Source organism: Macrobrachium nipponense, chromosome 26 (genome assembly GCF_015104395.2).
Source record: "Macrobrachium nipponense isolate FS-2020 chromosome 26, ASM1510439v2, whole genome shotgun sequence".
In the NCBI taxonomy this organism is placed as follows: domain Eukaryota; kingdom Metazoa; phylum Arthropoda; class Malacostraca; order Decapoda; family Palaemonidae; genus Macrobrachium; species Macrobrachium nipponense.
The window spans coordinates 24,719,103-24,741,125 of NC_087215.1; the positions used below are offsets into that span (position 1 = coordinate 24,719,103).

Below are 22,023 nucleotides of genomic sequence, written 5' to 3' on the forward strand. Positions count from 1 at the left end.
AGTCAGTTTCGATGCACTAAGCGACTTATAAATCTTTCTTATAAAACATGACCTATATCCATATACATCTTCAACGTTCAAGTACTCAAACGAGGAAATACACAGCAACATATTGTACTCAAATTGTGTGTAGGATGCAACTGCAAAACTACTTAAGTACTGCAGTCCGTTTTTGATGACACAAGAACACAAGTAAACAAGCAAACTTCAGATGGTGATGCGGCGTATTAAATTGAACATAAAAACCTTAACATTATTTAAGTATGACAGTACGTTGCTGAGATCATGAAGTAAACACAGTTTGGAACAAAACCAGAAACTATTTACATAATGCCATGGACACTATGGAACGTGGCATGAAATTGATCACATGAAACACCTTCTGGATTAGGACCTGTAACATGACCTTAAACTATCTAAATTATGACGTGAACACTCACTAATAAAACTCCCGAGACCATAGATTACATGCTTAATATGAACATTGTTCTTAGTATGACTTGGAACACTACACAGCACTTTACGAGAACAGATGAACGCAATTAAAAGGTATGTCACGGAAACTGATCAGTTCGAGCCACGGAAATTTTCCCAAAATGACATGATGGTAGCAGAAAAAACAAAGATTTCTTTTTGCAGGGCATGAAGTGAATAATACACAGAACGAGACACGTCGCACCATTTAAAACATGGCGTCCAACACTATAAGAGAAATAGCTTCAAAGTAGAAACAAGAAACTATCCGTAACACCATTCAGCTCTTAATTTCAACCACCATTAAAGTAAAGTTGTTTGATGGAATAAACCAACATTAAAACGCAAAGACCGAGAAGCGCTCCTAAGATGTAGGCAACTTGTTACGTAATTACCGAGTAATTACGTAATCACGCTAAAGTAGTTGTGTCTTTCACGTCATTTTGAGAGGAAACAAAAGAATCACAGATCCGTGTAGAAAAGCAGCCGAGTTTCAAATTTTATATCACATACCAGCCTTAAGCCAATGAGTGCGATATCGGTAATCTGGAAATAAAAATATTCTTTCGCCTTTATTTTCGTCTTTGAGAAGCTTCCATTCCCTAACCTGTCTTTTTGGAATGAAGTTGCTAGAACTTCGTCGGCCTTCAAGGACGCCTGTCCTGTAGTCGTTCACCCATCCAAGTACTGGCCAAACATAAGGTTACTTAACTTTGCTGACCGAGATATTATGTGGGAGATATCTACATTTCCAAGAATATAATTTTCATTTCGAAAATGAACAAGACCTTGCTAGAAATCAGTTATAAAATTATGCCTACCTATTTGTGGTAATTCCATAAGGAATAACGATAAATAACTGTTATTCTTTTGAGATGTATTAAAAGTAATGGCCATTACACGAATGAATAAACGATTTCCTTCGTGTCTCTGGCTCCATTTTACGTCTTTTTCACAGCTTTATTCGATGTCGCATATTCTCCTTTCATATCCATTGAGAGACATACATAATATTATAATGGTAATATAATAAATGGGCACAATATTTTAGTGCGCCTACCGCAGGCTGTCCACTTCCCATAAGGACAGCTGCTGTCTGCTGCATCTAAGGGACCGCCTTGTATTACTATCGTGCTTTCCGCCTTCCCTTTGTGTTTCTCTTCGCCTCTTTTTCCTCCTTGTTTCTTCTCTTAGCAACACCATCTTCTTACAGGGCTCAAGGGGGAATCCCCAAGATTTAACTCTTCCATTTGGAAAGGCTTTCGTTGGGCATGAGGGTAATTTAAAGCCTTCTTGCTAATTATAAGTCTAAGCCAACACCTACCTAAGGTCGATAATCTGTAAGTTTTGCGCCCGCCTTTGAACCTTCCTTGCTTTAGGCAAATGAGCCTGGAGCGAATAAATGCCACTTTAATTTATAGTGATCCTTATCATCCATGATCGTTAGGGCGAAATTGTGCAAGTAGACCTATGTTAATGTGAAAGGACTGTTTACATTTTCGGTTTAATTGTCTAAAGGCCAATTTGCATATTTTTATCATCAGACGTTGAATTTTCAAGAATTTCATCTTTACATATATATATATATATATATATATATATATATATATATATATATATATATATATATATATATATATGAATATATTATTATTTATATATATATGTATATATATATATATATATATATATATATATATATATATGAATATGTATACATGTATGTGCATATATTTTTATATGAAAGGTCACTCGCAAATTACTTAAAAACATAACATTAAAAGCCGCGTATTACAATCTGAGCACAGTAATATGTTTGAGAATCGAAATCAACTTATATTTCTCTTGATAGCCGAATGCGCAAACCACTATCATTTCTGTCTGAAGCTCAAGACATAAGTTCAAATCCTGGCCTAAGCACATGTACTTATCATTCATGATTACTGGTTGCAGTAAGGTATTCATCAGGTACAGTGAATTCAATATTATGTTGTATATATATATATATATATATATATATATATATATATATATATATATATATATATAATATATACATAATATACATATATATATATATATATATATATAATATATATATACGTAAATTTATATACATTTATAAATAGATGTTGTATTGTAATAATGTTATAAGGGGTGGTGGGTCACTTAAAACAATTAACCATCTAGGTTTCTCTGCTGTTTGATACTGCCGACTCACTGGAGTAAGAATGGCTTTGTCAAACTTCACGGTATTTGGAAAATACTCATTGTTGTGTCATGAATCTAAGAATTTGTCACCTATCTGATACTTCTACTCTTCCAACAAAAAACATTCAATGATTGTTTCTTAGTATATTGCAAAGAAAGAATATTCAACTTCCTGCCTTATGTTCTTGAAAACCCTTAGACCAACGAGATCCTATGAAGTAAGTAAATTGTACTCAAATTTCAAATCTTTTGTGGGAAAGGTACCATTAAAGATCCTAACATAGCCACGAAAGACCAAATTAAGGAAAGCAAGGTAAGAAACCCTGATCAGACTATGAGGACCAGACTTCAATACTTACAAAGAGCTGAGAAATTGAATCATTCAAGACTAAACTCTTAATAATGAAGGGTATTCAAACTCCAGCTTATCAAGAATAGCTTTTTAAGTTACAGACATGATTAGAAATTGAAACTCATTAGAAAGATGGGTTAGAAGACATCACATTCACTCTTTATTAAAGGTACTAGTTACCCAACGCTTAAACTAAAGCTACCAAAATAATCTTGGAGTGTTCGTATACGATAGATATATAAAAGATACCAAACAGCTTCCACGTTTATGTGCGTCTTTGATATACGCATGAACGTTTATATGTCTCCATTATTACAAGTGCACAAGAACACACATGAGATATACATATACATAAATATATAGCGAGTGACAAAAATACGCACACATCTTCATACACAAACATTGTCGCGATCGAGAAACGTCCGCTAATGAATATCTTATAAAGACAAGAGCTTCATCCGCTGCTTCGTCGCAGCGATCAAAGGCAAGTGGAAGACGGCATTAGAAAGATTGGAGAATAAAGGCCAGTCATCGACACAGACTCGGAACGTTATTGTCACCCGAAGGCACGACTAAAGGAATTGCAACAAATACCGACCACCGTTGTAGAGCGAAAGGTGAGGGTCTCGCCATCTAATCCCTCATTGGTCGACACGGGTGAGAGAGCCATTCAGATGAATGAAGGGTGGAAGTTCGTTGGAGTGAGTATTTGTTCGTTTATACCATACTCTGTCGCTGAAAATCGTCAAGGGTGTTGACAGAAAGATCTTACAGAAATGAGGCGTCCTTTTCCGAATGAACAGACCAGAACGAGGAAATTGGGGTTGTTTTACTTAAACTTGGGGGTCAAAATATATAACGTTCAAATAGTTTAGAATGAATAAATAAATAAAGCACGATAAAAGCACATCATACATATGTTAGGTAAAAGTATTTGATTTCGGATATCTCTTCAAAAGCAATTACAGATTTACGGCATGCATTTGTATTGAAGTTATAATAAATTTACACCCAAATAGTACCATAAACAACTACCGACCGCAACATATGCAATTATACGTAATATATTCAAATCAAATGACGGGGCACTCCCAAAATCTGCTGTATTTATTTTTAAAAAGCACAAATGAGGAAAATTTCCACGTTTTTGTAACAACTTATGCAACAAACGACTACCTTCTCACACTATCGATATCACAATACTTAGCAAGCACGGAGATGAAATTTGAAAATTTCGAGAGGCAAAACTCATATTCCATTAAAACCAGCCATGACAGAGGCGGTACATACTCGAAGGCGAGGTAAGTGTGCACGGCCCATCATAATTGGCGAACAACTTCCAAACTGGTATCTACTGACATGGCATTGAGTTCTGAGAAGATAACGGTCAGATCATACCAAGACAAAAATGAACCAGTTTTTCAAGTTTATGTTACACTGTAAAATGGAGGCCACTCGAGAAGACCATTTATCTCATGTCCTCAGAAGAAATGGAATAATGATGAAATGGGGATCATCAATTTGTGTTTCGAATTCACAAGTTATCTGTGCGAACGGATAGATGCTAAATCCAAAGCAAATGATCAACATTTACGAGAAGCAGCCCTGTAAGAACAAGAGTACACGTGGTCACCTTTTTTTCCCCGTTGAAACTAATAGTGCTAGCGTCAACACTAATAAAAAGCGACAAAGATTATGGGAAAATGCTATGCAAATAGAACACAGCTATATCCCCCAACCAAAATTAAGATTACTGGTTAGAGGACACTGGGTTTTTAAACCACAGCTCCTCTCTGACGTCAAGGATAGCAGAGAATTTAATAAGGAAGGGAAATCTCTTCGTTCATTCCTTTTGAGATTTCAAGCTTTCAATCGAAGCATAGCCAAATATTACGAGTGAAAAGGCACTATGGTCGTATATATATATATATATATATAATATATATATATATATATATATATATATATATATATATATACGTGTGTATTTATGAAAGTATATATGTATGTATGCATGTAGCATGTAGATATATTATATATATTATCCATGTAATGTATATATATACATATATATATATATATATATATATATATATATATATATATATATATATAATGCGTGTGTGTGTTGGGAAAAAAGTCTAATATCCATAATGCGTGCAAGACAGAGGTGAGTAGCACTGTCCATGCGGGAGTTCAAGACGGCCAATAAAAGCTTCATTTTAAGTCCATGATGAAATTAACACGTTATCACGTTTTTTGCTGAACGGATGCATGATCGATTTAGCGTTTATAACATGAATGAAGCTCAGAGCGTTACCTTGACATTTTCTTTGGAGCCCGTTGGTAGGAACTATACAATGCTAATATATATAATGCTATATTCATATATATATACATATATATATATATATATATATATATTATCATTAACTTCGTTGAACATGGAGACAAGAGGGGAGAAAAAATCGATAAATTTTCGCTACCTGAAAGCATAAATTTTAAAACTTTTTAAAAAATATTGTAGAGAGGAAAAAGAAATGGGAAACGTACCAAACCAACAGAATCGTCGTCAGCAAAAAAGATAATAAAACGACTTGCAGGGCTTGAAAAACAAATAAAAACCACCAACCTAACCAATAAATTCGTCGCCAGCTGAAAACACATCCAGCCTGAGACTCGGCCGCATGGCATATCCGACATTTGTTTCGCTGGGGAAGACTTATGGCAGCAGAATTGGTATCGGAGAAATATACAGGAACATCGAACAAGCCATTAGCTTCTGTGACTCTCTGCCACCACTCATATCGAAGAACCAGAGCCCGTCTTGATTTTCGATATTGCTTGTCTTTCATTCTCTAATAAGAGAGGAAGACGAGAGAGAGAGAGAGAGAGAGAGACCTAGTGAATTCAGTGAAGTTACTCGAGAGAAGTAGCTGTTGAAGAGTTCATCCCCATGGAATGCGGATTACTCGTCGAGGCCTTTCCGTTTTCATTCTGATATTAGATATACATTTGAACGAAATTGGGTACTGTCATGTCGGTTAATCTCTATGCATAATTACTCAAGGTAAACATATATGGGTGTGTGGATGTATGTATGGAGATTTTCAATATCACAGACTTTTTCCACACATACAGTCTCTCTTCCCACACCACCTACGATTCAACAGCTGGCAAACAGGCACGTAGCTTACTGCTCGGGTCAACAAAGACAATCTTCAAGAAAAGTCCTAAATCATTCCTTTCGAGATTCAGATGCTGGTTCCTCAGTTGTCAGCCGAGAGTGAAACTGATTACACAATGAGCGCCGGGGAAGAAAAAGAAGTAAAACACAAAGATAAAACTTCAAGTTACCGAAAACTTAGGTTATGCATCTGTCCCTTCAAAAAATATAGCAAAAAAACTTAATTCTATTCCATGGAGCGTTTAATTCAGCCAACATGTTGCCGTTTTGAAATCTGGTGACAAGCGGTTAAATGTTATGAACAGTTAGAGAAGTTGTTTATTTCAAATACTAGAAGCAACCTTCTAAAACTCTTTCGATCCACTTATTATTAACCTTTTTAACATTATTGCTGTCAGTGTTGTTGTTTTTCATAAAGAGTAACCTTCTTGAACAAGTTAAAGGACCATGAACTAGACTAACAAATGTTTATGCAGAATGCCTCCTTTCTGTCCTTACTGATTGTGATTAGTGAAGGAGAAAAACGGTTTCCCAGATAAAATAATAGATGGTCTGCATTTTCCTTTAGAATCTACTTGATATGCTTGTATGCTTAAGCCCCTATCAAAACAATTAATAAATCCACTTTTATACTGCTTCATTCTTTAAATATACATAATGTATATTTCCTAACACCCTTTTCCCTGATTAATCACCATTCATTCTTAGGCTTTGATTCTCGTAACTATAAGTATGCTGTTATTCTACTTGCCCCACTGAATCGTATATAGCCTGTAGTGGTTATTCTCAATAAACTAGTTGTAAAATAACATAAAACCAGTAACCACCCAAAAAAAAATGACCCTGAAGGGCAGACAGGCATTTCAGAATTAGGATGATGCTTAGACGGTGTCCTTGAAACAGCTGAAGTGCGTAATCGTCCTATCACCGACCACGTCAGGATCGAATTGAGACTAGATCAGTTATCACGGCCTAGATCGGTTACTTCATAACCAATACCAATTTTGTCTTATTACTTCTACATTCTACTATTTGGAAAACGTGCTTTCAATTACTCTTTCCCCACTTAACTTAAAATTTACGAAGAACCACATTTCTGTTTCTGAAAATTCCGTAAACAATAAAGATAAAGTTAAGTCAAATTACGGTAAAGCCTGGTAACCAATTCTGTTTATCTGGTAAATGCCCGCAATTATGAATAAAGCCAATAACAATCATCGCAGGAGGTGTCATAACTATTAAATGAATGTGAAAATAAAAAAACGAACTGAGCAAATAATTATAACTAAAACAGTTTGTAATGAATAGATAAATGATTAACCTTATAGATAAAAAAAACAAGCAAAGGGAAGTGTTCTAAAGCGAATAAATTCTTATACTTACAGCTCTTCTTAATGAGGAACTTGAGCTTACATGCCTAAATGAGAACTTGAACAATCTACTTATTTATCTTCCTTCCTATATTACACGTAACTACCAGCGAAAAAAAAACTATTAAAACGTCATGCTATTGAAGATCTAATGTGATTGCTTAAGAATGAAACGGTGGTATTCTGAGAAGTTAAATTGAAATAAGGTAAATCACCCGTTTTCTCGTTTTTAGTTTCAGTTCATTTAGTCTCTCTGCGTGACGTTGCAAATATTTCTATCAACCCTTCGTTGAGTGGTTTTTTATTTGTAAATTATAATAAGCACACCTAAAAAAGGAATATCAAAGCAATCTGGGCTTTAATTGGCTGAGGCTTGGGGTTTAATCTTTCCAATGGATTGACTCACTCAATTCCTTTCCCCCAAATTGCAATGTCAATTTTTAATTAAATATACTAGTTTCTTAACATATTATAAGGTGATTTACGTTTGTTTGCATAAGCAGATCCAATTACGATCATTTTGGAACCGCGAAGCGAATGATAAAAAGCCATCTACCGGTGCAACGTGGGCACATTAAAATTATCTTGGGTTAATAGAAGCCCCTAACGAAGTCGCTATTTTTCAGGGAAGAGGTCGCTCGTCCTTATTAATTCTCAGACCTGATGATGAAAACGACGTGAAAGGTTTAATTATTTCGATGGAAAAAAACTCTTTATGGGTCGGCCCGGCAAAGTTTCCCTTTAAGGACCAAGTGCGTAAGGTTGCTCAGGTTAATATTTCAGTATCATATATGTTTTCTTAGTTACATAATTTCAAAATGAATAAAGGGGTCAAGAACAGAAAGAAATTTGGTATTTTCACAGATATGAATAAGAATAAACCACAAATCCAATTATAAAACAAATTCAAAATATTTAAACGAGTACATATCAGTAGGAGAATGAGATTAATAAGGTCCGCTTCAAAAATACTAATGAATCACTAACATCAACGTATGGCACAGAAGTGTATGTGTATAAAATACACGGTTACCATTACTTTCATTCGCAATCAAAATAAACCATTTTCACAAGGCGATAATGGTGACATGTGTTTTTATTTGGTATTGTTATCATGACAACAAAATTACAAGACCTAGAGTGTTGAATGTTTTAATGAATACAGAATAATATCAGGTTGAGTCTGAGAGAGAGCGAGAGAGGAGAGAGAGAGAGAGAGACGAGAGAAGAGAGAGAGAGAGAGAGAGAGAGAGAGAGAGAGAGAGGTGGTAAGAAGAGCAAGAATAGTAATTCCTGCGTAAATTGCATGAAGATACAGATATACAAACGTGTATTATACATGAACGTACATATATACATATACATATACATATACATATATATACATATATATATATATATATATATATATATATATATATATATATATATATGTGTGTGTGTGTGTGTGTGTGTGGTGTGTGTGTGTGTGTGTGTGTGTGTGTGCTTGTGTGTATAAGAATGTTCAATTTACTTTTCAAGCGACATATACATCAACATTGAGAATGTTGCATTCTCGTAAGAAATAATTAAATGAAATCTGCAGGTAAATCGACAACGAAATAAAAGAAAAATAATACAACGCGCCAAAAGGAGACAGACATGTTCTTCCTTAAAAATAACACGAGTTCCACGCATCACACGTAATTTACTCATCAAGGAACCGTCCCACGCCAACTACCTCCTCTGAATTCGCCAATGGGTCCTATAGGGACTTGGCAAGACATCAAGTGGAGGGTGACGTACTTAAGGGTAAAGGAAGTGACCCCTTAGGTAGTGTTCTCCCCTCGGAAGGAGTTGGAGCGTGTAATCGCCCTCCTTTGGGACACTTCGACGAACTATCTCCTGTTCTCCCAATTTGCCGATTTCCAAGAATGCGCTGAAAGGAGCAGAAACAGACATGACCCATGACAAAATCAACGAAATCAACGTTAAACTACGGCAGTGAAAACGAAGCCTTTTAGACATTTCGTAAATTATCACTTGGTTCCAAGTCCTCGGCGACAAGGCTCTTGTCTAATGGCAGTGAGTAAGGTCATTCCTGGTCAGTGCTGAAGGCAAAGGGGGCAGGGGCCAGGGGGGCGGTGGGAGTGTAAGGGGAATCACTGACCGCATCAACAAGAGCTTGCGTCATGTCTGCCTGATTGGCATCTGATTGAGAGTGGGAGCGATGTCTTCTGTATTTCTCTTCGTCCACGAGAGATTCTGACTTCGCCTTCTCCTATTTTGACAATGTCTTTGTTATGGGCTTTACTCATTTGGCCTTTTACTGATCTTTTGGATCTGTGCACAAACGCACAAAAAGGCGTTGCCGAGTTACCAATAACGTGAAAGAAAACACTGCCTCTGAAATGACAGAGGAGGCTGGCCTGTTAATTCTTTGACAATGAATGCTTATGTCTTAACAACCCTAACCTTTGAACAATTTATCCACACAACTTAATAACATACATTTAGCACGGTGCAGTCCCATAAAAAATAATGATAACGGAAATTACAAAATTGCACATCCAGGCATAGTAATGCAATCAAGCGCGCCACCATGACGGTATACTCTCATACATTCATCATATCCAAGGAAAATGTTCATGCGGTTTAAATATGCCAAGCAATAACCGCTGTACCGTCAGAGAATCATAACTACAAAGTACCCATTTGTAAATCATCTGATTATTTTGTATGATATTCGAGATAATTAGGATTTGATTTCCTTCGTGCCGGTTCAAGTCTGGTAACGACGCATGCGTTTGAAATTTGCATTACTCTTAAAATAGCCCAACCTCCATTCCCCCTAACCCTCACCCCAACCAAAAACAAAAAATTCAGAATAACCTTTAGTATAGCTATGAAAAATATCAGGAATGTCAACTAGTTTGGCAGGGCTTCATCATTTCTGAGGTCAGTGTATGAGAAAAATATGACTGACTTAGGATTCCATTTAGCTAGAAGAAAGGCAGTATTTTATGATAGCTCCCAACAGAATAAAAACTACATTTAGATTTCGGCACGACTGTAAAATGCTTTACGTTTTAATATTATTCTGGTCCCAATCGTATACTTGCGCTGGTATTATAAACTTCCGGATAACAATTTGAGGCATGTGAGCATTCTATTTTCATCTTGTGTGTGTGTGTGTGTGTGTGCTGTTTTATTACCGTAACCATTTTTTCACGCGTCCGTGACAAAATTCGAAACAAATTTTGTAATTTGATATTCTTATAACCAAAAAGGCCATCAGTAATTAATAAATAATAGGCCCCCATTTCATTTGTCATTGTCATTAAGACCCACATTTCTATATTACACTTTTTATTAAGAATTTTGAATCAAAGCCACACTATGCAACTTACCGAATGCCGGGATTCAGTTATTTACTGAATCAAACAAGGATGTATACAGACAACGTAATGTACGATTTTTCACTACCTACCTGTAAAGGGTTCCGTTGACAAACGAAGATGCAACTGGGAGTGACATCATTGCAGTTACATCCGACATAGATACTTGCGACAAGCAGCTCATCGTAAGCAGGGCAATTTCAAATCTGTGGAATAAAAAGAAAATTTTATCAGTTACACAAACTGCTGATGTCTTGATAACCACAAAAATTCCAGTATATGCTTTTTCCTTCATCATTTTTCGCCAAACAGATAATTAAGACAAAGTATAAGAACTATGTAGATATGGCCAATTATTTATCCAACAAATTAATTACGAAACCTTTTATTATATTTCTAATCCTTCCAAACTTTCATTAACGACATCGTGCGTTCCTGATGACACATTAATTTTCGCACAATCATACGTAGGCGTTTGAAGGTAAAGATTGAAAACTAGCTGTATTTACCTAAGAGAACCACACATGTATAGACGAATAAAAGGACGTTTAAGGCTTACACAAGCCCATGGGGTTACATAACACATTCTATATATACATACACACATATATATATATACATAAGTATACACATGTATACACACACATATATATATATACATAAGTATACACATGTATACACGCACACACACACACATATAATATAAATACTATAATTATATATATATATATATATATATATATTTATTTATTTATATGTGTTTGTAGTACGTGTTCGTAAGACTAATTTCAGTAAATTTATGTATTTTTATACGTATTGTAATCAAGAATGCAATTGTAAGCTGTGACGATTTTTTAACAATGTATCAAGCAAACTGGCAAAATATTATCCAACAGTAAAGCAAAACAAAAATACTCACTACTCAAAGAGGTTCGCTGGCCACTTCCAAACGGGCTTCTTCGTTTCGACCTTGACCTTAAATGATGCCTAGAAAAACAAAGGAAACACAGATTAGTATTTTAAAATTAAACCTATTGCTCAAATGAATTCAAATAAATAGTACAGTATGTCCACTGATACGTCGAATATGCACAAAAAATGACTATAGATATATAATTTGACATTTAGCTTTTAATTATATACATTACTTCTAAATAAGACTTATTTTCAAGTTTAGACAAATATTTCACCAGAAATGTATACAAATCTCATTTTTGCACGTACCTCAAAATTATGGCAATTCCATTTTCCATATTACTTAAGAACAAGATTTCTTGAAACCTTATTTCCATTTTCGGTTCGCGCCACTTGACGAGATTCAACAAGGATTCATCATTCACTAACACGGATTGCAAAGAACTCATCCATTCTCGGAACTTAACCCTAATTTCATAATAAAAGTTATGAACTGAAAGGGTGAACTTTATATCGACCAAGCTATGACCGGTCTTTCGTTATTATTTGTACTATCAAAGGATTAATTTAGGTGAGAAATTACAAGGAGATTGATTGATTGATTGCTAGAATGAATTATACATAACCTGGATATCACCGTTTTTTTCTCATCTCTCCCAACTGCTTACCTATAATATACATATATATATATATATATATATATATATATATATATATATATTATATATATATATATATTATATATATATATATGTGTGTGTGTGTGTGTGTGTGTGTGTGTATGTATGCATGTATGTGTGTGTATATATATATATATATATATATATATATATATATATATATATATATATATATATACATTATAGCACGAAAGACTACGTGCTTGAGAATATCATAAAATCCACGTAAGAAGGCCAGTAAAAACGGGACATGGAACCACGGTCTAGGTATAGTGCTTGGAACAAGAGTACTTTCGTATTGTATTTTACATTTTCAAGTTCACAATAAGTAAAAACATGGCTTACGGAGCTATATTTACAGAATTAAGCAGTGGTGGGCGGAGTTATAGTTTCTTGATTCGGGCAGCATGTTCTCCAAACAGAAAGGACAGGGAAGGAGGTTCAAAAGATAATAAAGGCCAAAGGTTAAAATTCCTGGTGATGATGGCTGCAATGAAGATTTCTGATAGCCGTTGGCCTTGCAGATTATAGATGACTTATCCTAGTTAATGGCCACTATAGATCTTATTACAATCTTTACAAGGGATACTGTATACAGTATTGTTTGAATTGGACGGACTATTCTTAATTAACATATTTCTCAAAGTATTGTTATATGTAAATACTAAATAAATATCAATAGTCTTTAGAATTGGTATTGCAGATATGAAATTCGGGTGAAAAGCTAGACAGAAAATATTCTTAAGTTCTGTATTAACCTCTGGTTGGATTGTAATATATCTTCTTTGCCTTATTCTTACACAATTCCAAAAAATATGAAGGATAACATAACGAATCTCTTGTTTTGTCAATAATTTTAAACTCATCGTCCAAGGATTCAAGGCTACAAATTGTACTCTAAGATACATACTAGTAAATGCTGATATCTTAATTTGTTTAGCATGGTTTGAATAAAAATGAATATATGATAAATTACTTATTGTTACCTGTAAACTTTAAAACAAAAATTAGCATTATTTCTGATAACTATGACATCTAGAAATGGGATACCTTTATTTTCTTTATATTCTATTGTGAATTTTATGAAAGGTACAAGATTATTTATTGTATTCAGGTAATCAGGTGTAATTATATTGCCTTTTACAATACATCTACATATCTTTCCGAAAATACCTAAGAGAATAGATTCCTTGGCATAATCCTAGTCTTAAAATATTCCTTGTAGATATTAGAAAGATGGGATGGAAGGGAGTTTCAAATAGCCATGCCAGATATTTGTTCATAGAAGTTACCATTGAAGGTGAATTTACAAATTTTTTATACAAAGGGTTATCAATTACATAATGCCATTGGTATGTAATTCTAAATTATACAAATCTAAAGGTTGTGATAGATATAGAAGTCATCAAATGGTTACTTAAGTGAATAAAGATGTCACATCAAAACTAGTTGGTTTATTTGTATTGCATAATTCAATAAGGGACAGTCTTGAACAGAAATCAACAGAATTTGTAAATGAGAGTTTGAAATAGGACCCAAGATGGGTGACAGTAATTTAACCAAATATTTAGACAAATTATAAGCAATAGAACCGTCTGAGCTGATGGGACGTATAGGAAATCTCTCTTATGGGTTTTGATTAATCAATACAGTAAAGCAGGGATGGGCCAATCGTTGTCATTTTCTCGTTTATAGACACGAAATATTTTAGCATAACTGGAGTTTTTGCAGTGAAACTTTTTATGACATCAGCTAGGGGGTCGTTCTTTAGTTTTTTGTTACTGCTAGAGTCAGATCATAAATTTTCCAACATAATTCTTTCTATCCATTATCAAAAAACTATTGGGTTCATCAATTTTAGTAATGTGAACACTTATCTATCCTTGTTATATGAATTGCATCTATAAACCTTTTTGGGAAATTCTCTGTTTTGTTCGGTATTTGAATTAATCCGAAAAAAGACCTTTTAGTAAATTCACTGAAGATTACATATTAGTTTTTACTTTTCAAGTTTAGTTATATCTCAGATGACGTTCGTACCCGATATGTTATCCGTAATCAAGTATGATAATCTGTAGCTTAAAGCGAGTTTTAGATTTAGGTTTATTCTTTGTTTGAGAGCTTCATTATAGAATTCTCTTGATATTTGTTGTTACAATCACTTATTTCAATGCGTCTTCGATTTTTATCAAGGTGGTGAACTAACTTGTTTATCGTCAATCTCAAATTATTATAGATTTTGTCCATGATTGGATAACCGTTACTGAAGTGAGTGATTGTTACAACCAATATAAAGAGAACTGTGTAATGAATCTCTCAAACAAAGAATAAACCCAAAACTAAAACTCGCTTTAGGCTACGGATTATCATACTCGATTACGGATAACATATCGTGTACGAACTTCATCTCAGAAATAACTAAACTTGAAAAGTAAAACACAATTATATCATCTTCAATGAAGTTACTGAAAGGTCTTTTTTTCGGATCACATCAAATACCGAACAAAACAGAGAATTTTCCAGAAAGGTTTATGAATGCAATTCATATGACAAGGGAAGATAAAAGTGTACACATCACTAAAGCTGATAAATCCAATAGTTTTGTAATACAGGATAGAAAAAATTATTTTGAAAAAATGGAAAATTTAGGATCTGACTCTAGCACTTACAAAAGACTAAAGAACGACCCCTTAGCTGACGTCATTAAAAGTTTCAATGCAAAAATTAAAGTCATACTAAAATACTTAGGGTCTATAAAAGAGAAAGTGACAACGATTGGCCCATCCCTGCCTTACTGTATAGATTAATCAAAACCCATGAGAGAGATTTCCATATACGTCCCATTAACAGCTCAACCGGTTCTATTAATTATGAACTGTCTATAAATATTCAGTTAAATTACTATCAGCCATCTTAGGTCCTACTTCAAACTTTCATTTACAAAATTCTATTGATTTCTGTCTTAGACTGTCCCGTATTGAATTAGCCAATACAGATAAACTTACTGGTTTTGATGCGACATCTTTATTCACTAAAGTACCTATTGATGACTTACCTCTACATTAATCACAACATTTAGATTGGTATAATTTAGAATTACTTACCAATGTCATTATCAAATTTATAACCCCTTGTATTAAAAATTGTAAATTCACCTTCAATGGTAACTTCTATGAACAAATATTTGGCATGGCTATGGGAAACCACCTTCCACCCCTTCTTTCTAATATCTACATGGAATTTTTTAAGACAAGGCTTATTTCAAGGAATCTATTCTCTAAGGTTTTTTGGGTAAGATATGCAGATGATTATTTTTGTATTTTAAAAGACAAAGTAAATATACCTGACTTCCTGAATACAATTAATAATCTTGTATCTTCCATAAAATTAACAATAGAATATGAAGAAAATAATGGTATCCCATTTCTTGATGTCTTAGTTATCAGAAATAATACTGATTTTTGTTTTAACGTGTACAGGTAACAATAAGTAATTTATCATATATTCATTTTTATTCAAACCATTCTAAACAAATTAAGATATCAACATTTACTAGTATGTATCATAGAGCACTTAGAATTTGTAGCCTTGAATCCGTGGACGATGTGTTTAAAATTGACATAACAGGGTATTCATTGTGTTATCCTTCATATCTTTTTGGAATTGTGTAAAAATGACGCAAAGATGATATATTACAATCCAACCAGAGTCAATACAGAACTTAAGAATATTCTCTGCCTAGCTTTTCATCCGAATTTCATATCTGCAATACCAATCCTAAAAACTACTGATTTTCATTTAGTATTTAAATATACCAATACTTTAAGAAATAAGTTAATTAAGAATAGTCCGTCCAATTCAAACAATACTGTATACAGTATCCCTTGTAAAGATTGTAATGAGATTTATATTGGCCAGACATCAAACTGATGGAAAAAGTAAAAATGTTCCCAACACGTTTCAAGAGGCCTAACAAACAATGGCATTTCAGATCATTGGCTTCAGGCAGGCCATGCCATTAACTGGGATAAGTCATCTATAATCTGCAAGGCCAACGACTATCAGAAATCTTCTAGAAACTGTATTCATTGAAGCCATCATCACCCGGAATTTTAACCTCCGGCCTGGATTATCTGTTGAACCGCCTTCCTTGTCCTTTCTGTTTGGAGAACATGCTGCCCGAATCAAGAAACAATAACTCCGCCCACCACTGCTTAATTTTGTATATATAGCTCTGTAAACGATGTTTTTACTAAGTGTGAACTTGAAAATGTAAAATATACTAAGAAAATACTCTTGTTCCAAGTACCGTTTTTACTCTCCTTCTTACGTTGATTTTATGATACACACATACATATAATTGCACTATTTACGAGCAGAAAGCAATTTAAAATTCTTGTGCTCCACATTCTGGGTCGTGGGTCAAGTATCTAAATATGGAAATAGAAAATCTGGATTACCTGGGTTTGATAATAACTCTTACAATGTACTCTTAAGCATGAGCAAAAATAAAATACCAAATACAGTTCATAGCGACATCCGTATCCTGCCCCCCCCCCCCCCCCCCCCCAAAAAAAAAAAAAAAAAAAAAAAAAAAAAAAAAAAAACCCAAAAAAAAAAAAAAAAAAAAAAAAGAAATTTCATAAAATATTATTCAACTAGTATCGATAAAAAATAACGTAAAGCTAATACACGTACTTACAGCACGATCTGTCACCTTTACCCTCCCGTTGAGCATGGAGTATCGCGCCTGTAAGTGAGAATAAAGACCTCGTTATCCCTTCTGACAACACACTCAATATTACTTTTGACTGTAAGTTCTCCTAAATATACATATTCATACATTTTTAGTACCATTCACTAATTAACATCGCCCTGAAGATATGCAATCAATCAGAATCATTAAAAGTATTTCAAGTAGAAAAATTCAAAAAGAACTGCGTGTTTAAAGATCTCTCTGGCAACCTATCTTCAAAACACAAACCAAAATGTTTTAAAATAAATTTTCCATTCACTTTCACTAGACACTTGTGATATATAGTCGCCCAATATTCTGAATATATTATAATAAAGGTAATTCTTTCTTATCTAGAGATGCAACTTACAGTTCAGTGACACTCTAGGGAGTACTTTAGGTAATTACATTCTGTACAGAGGTAATAAAAAGAAACTACTTACCCATTATAATTTTTTGTTTGTTAGCACTTTCATCAAGGAACAGGGCATTAGCTGACATCAGTCTTCTGGACGGGCGACAAAGAACTACTTCAGGAGGAAAGAATTAAGGAAAATATATGAATTACTTATTTAATTGGATGAATTTTTTATTTCAACATTTCATGGTGTTAACTAAAGAGTCAACTCTAAAAATATTAGAATGTTAAGCAATATTCATCATGAAATTAAGTTATTTTGAAAGCTAACGGATAATTCCAAAATAAACGCACGAATCTTCCATATATACTTACCACGAACAGGTGACGGAACCATTTTCGAGAATTATTTCAGGGTATGAAGTCCTGGAACCAGCTTCTGCCAACGGCCTTCCTTTTTCGACCTGCATTTCTGAGAGCGGGACTCAGCTGGGCTTGGTAAATGACTATGCGACGCCCGAGAGCTCTCGATCGTTCATTTATTCGTTTGAAAATGACCCACTTCGCACGTCTAATCAATCAGCCTTTCCTAAATTTAACCTTAATTTCATTGGCGAGTCAATGAATTGAAGGTTAAATTTCGATTTTAAAAAATTCCACGGGGAACCGAAACAGGCATGATGATGCAGTAGTACTTATTCATAATTATATATTACTTGATCAAGGAATATATAATTATGTAATTCAAGCATAATCATTTTTTAATAATTCTGAAAACATTTCCAGTCACTTACCTTTTGAAGATGGGCTACTGTACCTGTGAATAAGAGAAAAGGATTAGGTGGAAATGTCTGAGTTTGAAGTTAGAAAATAAAACCAGTTTTTGAGCTTAAAATAAGAGGGACATCTGATAAGTGGAGAGAGGAGTTGGGGGGCGCTGAAGCCCCGCTGAAGACATTAAAATGGGACAGTTCCATCTTAGATCTTCAAGTTCAACTCTAGACAAAACGGGAAACTATCTTCACTTTTCCAATTTTCGTTGTTTTCGCTTTACAATGAAATTAAGACTTATGTAACAAATTGCCAAAAATCTTGTCTGCCTTTTATTAAGGAAGACTAAGATTCGGGTTACTTACACACACATATATATATACAAGAGCGGGAGCTCAAATACAGGCATTACTGCGGAATTCTCTCGTACTTTGACTGACATAACTCTACTTTTGTGGAGTATGTTATCATGACAGTAATGGTACACGTACAAGATCCAAATGTTATAACAGGTTCTATTTATCTGACTTAGTCACTATACATTTTCCCCCATGAGAACTACGATTTCTTAAACGTCAGCGAAATTATCTGACTTAGTTACCATACATTTTCCCCCATGAGAACTACGATTTCTTAAATGTCAGCGAAATTATCTGACTTATTTACCATACATTTTCCCCCATGAGAACTACGATTTCTTAAACGTCCACATTGCGCTGAAAGGCTTTAGTACGTTTTCATTTCCCCGGCAATACTTAAAGATGATCAGGAAATGTTCTATGAGCTAAAGAAGACATGACCTAAGTCGTTAATTTACATTCTATTTCTCAGGCTTTATTCTCAACTACCGCCTCACTCTCACTCGACCAGATTATGGCTCTATTTTCATTCAATTCTGCTTCTTACGGCAAGCGGGAAGTACACAATACATAAAAAAGTGGAGACCTAGAAACATTGGCTCAATTCTTCCTAAGAATTCTATGTATATTATAATTTTTGTCCATCAACTCAGTCAAACTCGACATCAATCTTAAATAAAAAAAATCCTTCAACACGGAAAAATGCCTATCATTCTGGAATAACGCTAAATCTCAATGTACGTTGTAAGACCCTGTCATCAGCAACTATGAAGGTTTTATATGCATATATACACATATAGTATATATGTATATTATATAAAAGTTGTACATCTATAATCGGTATATATGTACTTGCTAGGGTTATTGGAGATATCAAAATGGAGTTATAGATATCTTGACTATCCATAATTTCAATAGCCTAGTACGGAGAAATTCAAACTGTGTTTTAACCAAGTTAACGAAATTATCTCGACATTTTTTAAATCTATAACAATCTTAAAAATGTTAAGCATTGTATTGAAACGGTAATAAATGAAAAAGAATTTAAAGGGTTTAATTGTCTAGCAGTAAGGTGAAATAACTAACCTCATCTTCCTGAAGACTGCACCCATTGTGAGGTTATAGCTGAAGCTCCTTTTCGCTGAACATCTGTAAAAATAAATAAATGAATAAATTATAAATATATAAATAATATACAGTTCTCCCCTGAAAAAAAAAAAAAAACGGTTTTAGGACATAGTAAAAAATCGTAAAAAAATAACCGAGGCCAAGGTATCCTAAAATTAAAAATAGTTAACCTTTCACCGATCAGGACTAATATGATAAATTTCACCGGCACTTACTTTAAACATCTCACTATCTTCTCGGTTTTTCATAGTAATGTTAACCTTTACTAATTTCCCCGTATAATTACAGATACTTTCCAGTGGAATTATAATTCATCAGCAGGAAGACAAGAGTAAAGACATACGATTATCATCAGTAGGAAGACGAAAACAGCTACAATCAGAGAAGGCAATTTATGAAAAACCTAGATCAGATTATTCCCTAGACATAAATGTACTTGGCCTTAATTAACTGAACATGGATAAGAAACTTCGTAATGTGAGATCAAAAGTCATTTAGTAATCAAAATACTTGTTCTGTATATTTTATCATTAAACTATGTAAATTGTGAATTCTCATTTACTATTTCCTTCCCGATAATTCATTTACCCTTTTAGCAGTCTTATACGTAAATATGAAATCATTCATTTATCCGCCAAATATGGATTAACACAAACTCAGAGGTCGCGGTCCAGTACCCACAACTGTAGACCTGCACGATTTAATTAATTTGACGACTTACCTCTGATCTCTTCAAAGGTAACAAAAAGAAGTACAAGCACATGTACTAACTAATTTAATAAGATCACAGAGTTGTAATTCGCAACTCTCCTTAGGTTCCCCACAACGTTTATAAAATAAAAGGAGACAACAATACGGAAGAGCTGGCAGTATTAATCAAAACCAAGTAATTTAACCTGGAAGTCACTTATTTACCCTAACTATCCTAAACGAAGGATTCATTGATGTAACCTTTTCAACCTATCCACTGTTATCGCCAAACAGTGATGGTTTATTAATAAAATCTAACCAACCGATATAATCATCAATGGCACAAAAAATAACAAAACGAACTTACCGCAGAGGTATTTCATCTAACCTAACATATTAGGTACCACTGTTAAAGATGACCAAGGTTTCTATGTTATATCATAACTATCCATAATCAAACACAGGTGTGACCAACACTAACTTGTTTCATCTGGTTAGTCAGAGCACAAAGGTCCATACTTTATCACATTATAGGTCACTTTAGACAAGTGATCATGCTAGTTCAGAGTTCAGCTTCACCTGAACCAATCATCTGATAATAATTACCCGGTTATTTCACAGCCTGGAAGGAAGCCACAGACTCACCCTGGGTGCATCACAGCTAATACACCTATGTCCTATATGTTATACTTACTGTAAATTTTCAACTATGAGCAGAACCATATTACTGTCTTTAGTAACAAAGTTCTAAAAGCTTATATTCTCCATATAAATCTTCATCTCTGAGGTATTGGCTCCAGATGTTTACAGCCTTTAGGTTTCACAAGATTTTCCAATGGAATGCATTCCTTACATCATATCCTTACTCTTGACTCCCGCAGATGCTGGTACCCATTTACAGCTGAGTGGACTGGCTGATGGTATTAACAGGTTATGCTAAAAAAAAGACTTCCAGAGTTTTTGGAAACCAACGTGAGAGTTTATAGAGGAACTGTTGAGCCAGCCCTACTTCATGAAAAAGTATTAAAATGATGTAGATTACAGAAAGAAGCTCGAAACTTATTAGAGGAACTACTTGTGTAGCATGTGCTGCATAAGAACTGTAGAAGTGGTATAAACACTGATTAGAAAGAATGGACCCAGGTACCTGGAGATAGTTCAGTAATGTAGAAGGAAAGGACTATAATAACATTGGTGAAAAAGAATGTGTATTTCAGAGGTACTTAGGGGGAAAGCGGAGAGGAAGACCTAACAAGGATTAATATATGGGATAAAAGAGGAGTGGAAAGAAAGGGTCTTAATAAACAGGGAGAGTGGAAAAGCGTGCAAAATAAGAGTGAGCCGGGGCGTCATTTTGGGTGGCACTTGCCCCCATCAAGACACTGATGTTCCAAGGTGTGTGCGTGTGTATTTGGG

General features: G+C 34.3%; 1 protein-coding gene across 3 annotated transcripts in view; it reads right to left on the reverse strand.

Moving 5' to 3' along the window:
• The window catches only part of LOC135200070 (protein glass-like), a 1,678,662-nt gene that overhangs the window by 1,648,848 nt on the left and 7,791 nt on the right, over positions 1 to 22,023 (reverse strand). For 2 of the 3 annotated variants that reach the window (XM_064228351.1, XM_064228350.1), the window contains exons 2-3: positions 19,876 to 19,938; positions 18,454 to 18,476 (exon numbers count right to left, since the gene is read on the reverse strand). The gene's annotated coding sequence lies outside the window, so the exon portion shown is untranslated. The remainder of the gene's footprint in view (positions 1 to 18,453; positions 18,477 to 19,875; positions 19,939 to 22,023) is intronic. The other variant, XM_064228352.1, reaches the window with a different exon arrangement.